Source organism: Alosa sapidissima, chromosome 11 (genome assembly GCF_018492685.1).
Source record: "Alosa sapidissima isolate fAloSap1 chromosome 11, fAloSap1.pri, whole genome shotgun sequence".
Taxonomy (NCBI): Eukaryota; Metazoa; Chordata; class Actinopteri; order Clupeiformes; family Clupeidae; genus Alosa; species Alosa sapidissima.
In genome coordinates this window covers 23,458,721-23,463,720 of record NC_055967.1, presented here as the reverse complement: position 1 = coordinate 23,463,720, position 5,000 = coordinate 23,458,721, and the positions used below count along the sequence as shown (strand labels likewise).

Below are 5,000 nucleotides of genomic sequence, written 5' to 3'. Positions count from 1 at the left end.
TATTTGCGTCCAAACGGATCCATCTCAACACGACTCAACACGTTACTTCATATCCCAGGCCTATAGGTGGCACTGTTTCTTTACAGTAATTGACCAAAACTTTCGTGCTGTAGGCTTTACAAACAGACAGAATAGGCTACGACGAAATGGCTAGTGCAAGGAAACCAGAATTGTTTGTGTGGACTGATGGTGAACGGTCAACTGTAGCCAACTGTAAAACTAATAAACTTCATTTTTACGGTTTGTGAAGGGTGCAGTCCCGTCCTTTATTTGGCTAACGCAGGTAGGCTACAAATAATCTCCTTTACTTTCTTTGGTTGTAGGATAGTCCGCGATTCACATTAGTTTTGGCTATCACCGCAATTAGGCTACTAAACACAAGGCCTACCCAAGTTCTAGGCTATTCCGTCGCCACATTTATAATATTGTTATAAAACCTTCGTTAGTAACAGTCAATACTTTTGCCTGCATCAAATCGTACATTCGCATTCAGTGCGCTACCATCGGCTTAACATGAGTTCTAAGCGTCTTTGTATGGTCATCTGACTTCACTAGACTGTGAATGCATTTATATATATATTGTAAGGCATGTAAAATAAATGAATGACACTGGCACTATGCACAAATTAATGTAAACTTACACCGCACTTCCCAGTAGCTAGAATGCATAAAAAAACACCGGGAAAAACAGTGTTCAGCAGGGCCGGAGTGGGGCCACTTTTCAGCCCAGGAGTTTCAGGCCCAAGACCGGCCCACTTTTTTAGTGCTGGTGGAAATTGGATAAATAAGGCAACATTTCAGCTCTTACTATCCTGTAGTTTTTATTATAGGCTAATATTCCACTATTCCACAAGGATAGGTTGATAAGTTAACAAAAACAGGAAGGAAGAAATAAAGCATTTGAAATGTATCCCACAATTCCACTAAGAGGCATATTGAACTACTGTATTGTTTACATGTTTTTTTCTGCATGGGTCAGCTATCATGTTGTTGTTTAGTGATTTGCTCCTTTACTACACCCACTTCTGAGCAAACAAGCCATATAGGTTGATCATGTAGCCTACTGCTGTCATAGCCTACTGTTCTTTCTTCCATAAAATAACTTTAATTCTAGGGCCGTCAAAATAACTGATTAATTACGATTAATTCATTTGAGAAAAAATAACTGATTAAAAAAATTAGTGCAGATTAATCGATTCCGTATGACCTTTGACCCCGAGCCGTTCTAGTCAGTAAAAATTAGACTGTAAAATGAAGGAGAGAGAAGAAAACGTGCTGCCTGGATCATTGATTGGAACATTTACTTTTAAAAAACGGCCTGATGGTGTTGATAAAAATAAAGTGTTGAAAATAAAGTCCTCTGCAATGTCTGCAGCAAGGAATTTGCATATCACCGGAGTTTATCAACTCTATAGTCGCACATCAATGCAAAGAAATAAGTGTTGACATTGAGGGGAGTGTTCATTTATTTTCATTGTGTCCCCTAGGTTATATCTGTGGCCTGAAATGCCTTGTATGTGAAAAAAAACTTCTTCCCGAAGCACTTTTGAATTTATTTCCTCAGCATATTAGGTCATATCATAGATTATTATGGCAATTATTTGAACAATGAAAATAATAATAAAAGAGTTTTTGAACTTTAATGTCACTAATGCGGATTATTCAATGATTCATTTGAATTTAAATATTTAAAATACTTTCACAGCAAAAATGATATATGCGATTAATTTAGATTAATTAATCACAGAGTATGTAATTAATTAGATTATTTTTTTTAATCGATTGACAGCCCTATTTAATTCATATGGTTAACTCTATTATCCTTTCTACTTGTCCCTATAGTCATAGTTAATTTCGGGCTCATCATTTTCAGCGGGGGACTGGCTGATCTGCTGCTCAGGCTACTTTTGTTTTTAGGCCTATAGGCTACTGCATACACAGATCAAGCTTGAGTTTTGTTATCAATATTTGCATAATATTTGCAAAGTCTATGAATAGCCATATTGGATGATACCAAAATGCTAATATTTTAATTCATTTAATATGTTACTTGCGAATAGGTTGACAACGCTACAACGTCCAGTAGGTTATTAGCCCAATTACGCCGTTATAATCATGGCTAGCTCTCTTTACCAGTTGCCACTTATGTCTGTCCTCTTCAAAAAAAAATGGAAGCATGGCACATTTGGCAGCACCCTCCAATACTTTTCGTCTTTTTTACCTGGCCTTTTCAGTCCTTCATGGCATCTTTCTACCATCCATCCTCCCTGACGCTTATCACTACGGTAGGGCCGGCCCGGCTGGTATCTGAGAAAACTTTTTAGGAAAGATGGGCTATACGGACCCAACCAATTAACTCTTCTTGGGAGGGGAGAACAACCCATGCAGAGGCTGCAGTGTTAGGCGTAGAAACGTGTGTAGCCAACTTTAAGAGAAGATAGATTAACGTGACAAATGCCAATATTTTTCCCTCTACTGGCCCAAAAGTGAAGCGGCCCACCGGGAATTCTCCCGATTACCCACTCCGGGCCTGGTGTTCAGTCCACCAAGTCATAAGCTATTGGCGCTGCGCAGCACCAGTTGTGATATTTATCCTACAGAGTGTAATCGTAGGTAATGTCATGTATGAAAACTAGTATTGTTAGGCAATACTATAAGTGTCAAGTCCAGGGCAGCTGAGGTGTGGCGATGACATCATCGATACGTAAGTAGGATGTGCGGTTTCGCTGTCCAAACGAATTCAAAAGGGCTACGGTTTCAGATTTTTCCACTCTGGGACCAGGTTTCAAAAAAGTGCGGTTTCGGGCAGTGCATTTACAGGATTCGTTTGGACGCTCGGCCAAGACGAAGCAAAACCTCTGCGTTTAACCCAAAAAGCGTCTCCATGTGTACGGGCCCAGAGATTACAGATTGAGATTATGGACCCCGGTCTCTAACTACGCAGAGATTACAGACTGAGATTACAGACCCCGGTCTCTATCTAGGCAGAGATGCATCTGAGATTACAGACTGAGATTACAGACCCCGGTCTCTATCTAGGCAGAGATGCAGCTGAGATTACAGACCCCAGTCTCTATCTAGGCAGAGATGCAGCTGAGATTACAGACTGAGATTACAGACCCCGGTCTCTATCTAGGCAGAGATGCAGTTGAGATTACTGACTGAGATTACAGACCCCAGTCTCTATCTAGACAGAGATTGAGGCAGTGACTGAGATGGAACTGAGATGGAACTGGGCTGCATAACTGGGCAGCATCACAGAGGTGGTGATGTCACCAGGGCGGCTCTCAGGCCGGGAATCCCCTTTCCTAAACTCCAACATCTGGAATGTGTGTTAATGGGAGTGTGCTGTGTGTGCGTGTGTATATGAGTGTGAGTGCGTGTGTGTGTGTATTCACTGGGGTATAGGTATATGTGCACATGTGTGTGTGAGTATGTGTGTGCGAGAGAGAAAGTTAATGTTTTAATGTTTCACCTGTGGTACATTCTCACATTCCTCTTCTTTTAAACATATCACATGTGCTCACACACACACACACACACACACACAACCAGACCAGGACACACACAACTAGACTACCAGGGACAGGTCCATTAGTCACTGTGTGTGTGTGTGTGTGTGTGTGTGTGTGTGTGTGTTGGTGTGGTTGTGTGTGTGTGCGCTGGTTGCGCGTGTGCTGTTCTGGGTGTGTGCTGTTCTGGGTGTGTGCGTGTGCTGGTTGTGTGTGTGTGTGTGTATGTTGGTGTGGTTGTGTGTGTGTGCGCCGGTTGCGGGTGTGCTGTTCTGGGTGTGTGTGTGTGCTGGTTGCGTGTGTGTGTGTGTGTGTGTGTATGTTGGTGTGGTTGTGTGTCGAAGCTGCATATGTTGACTGGGCAGACAGCTCTGACAGCTCTGCCACTGGAACTGGAAGGTGCGGAAAAGGCCTGGATCCTCTTTCCCTCCTGAAGGATTGTGGGTAATTTCCTCCAGACACACATAGCATGTGGTTAGGAGAGCGATTCCAGGCATATCATTACACTGCAGGGTTAGGCAGTACAGAACGAGGCTGCTCAAACACACACACACACACATACAAACACATGTGCGCACACACACACAGGCTGTAGAAAAAGAGGCTGCTCTGCGTTATGGGCGTGAGCAACAGCCACTGGGGAGGCAGTAACACATACACGCACACACACACACACACACACGCACGCGCACACACAATGCACACACACACAAGCACACGCACATGCACACACACAGCCTTAGCTGCTAATCAGCCTGTAATATCAACCAGCCTGTAATAAGGAGGAGTGGACGCACTGAATCTGCTGTTGATGAAAGACCAAGGCTTTAGTGGAGGACCAATAATGTCTTTTCAAAGCCTTGATGAAGACCAATAATGGTCGACTCATGTTGGCTTTTGATGATTTAGCCACTCAAATAAAGCCTTTTAAGGCAGCACTATGCACATTTTTGCTAAAAGGCATACACAACCAGAGCCACAGTGGCACTTCTGAAGATGCTAACTAGAGCCTTCGGGCGATATAGTCAACGATGTCATGCTGTTAAAGGTTGCCGTGCTACCTAAAAGGCATACAAAACCTAGCAAACACCATCCAGAGCCTGCGAAAATACTAACTAGTGTTTTCTGGCGATAAAGTCAGCGATGCCATGCTGTGAAAGTTTGTCGTGCTGTTTTCTTTCTTTTTTTGTGGTGTGCCTTTTTTGGTGGCGTGCCCCGCCCGGAGCACAGAACAGCATTGTGCAAATCCTCTCTTAAAATGACCACGCACCATCAAAATGAATATGAAAATGACCACGCACCATAAAAAGTAATATGAAAATGACACCAAAACTAAAACTGGCCTGATAGAAGCATGGCCCAAAAAGTGCCAATTTGCCGCATAGAGTTGCTTTATGCGTTTCCATTTCTCAATGTAACTTATATTTTGAGGTCTGGAATTGTCTTCTTATTTTATCAGAGCCATAGTGTGCCTCGGGCCAGTGGAAC

At 42.9% G+C, this 5,000-nt stretch overlaps 1 protein-coding gene across 3 annotated transcripts in view; it reads right to left on the bottom strand.

Moving 5' to 3' along the window:
- Positions 1 to 5,000, bottom strand: part of terb1 (telomere repeat binding bouquet formation protein 1) — a 28,491-nt gene that overhangs the window by 12,721 nt on the left and 10,770 nt on the right. The gene's annotated exons all lie outside the window — the stretch shown is intronic.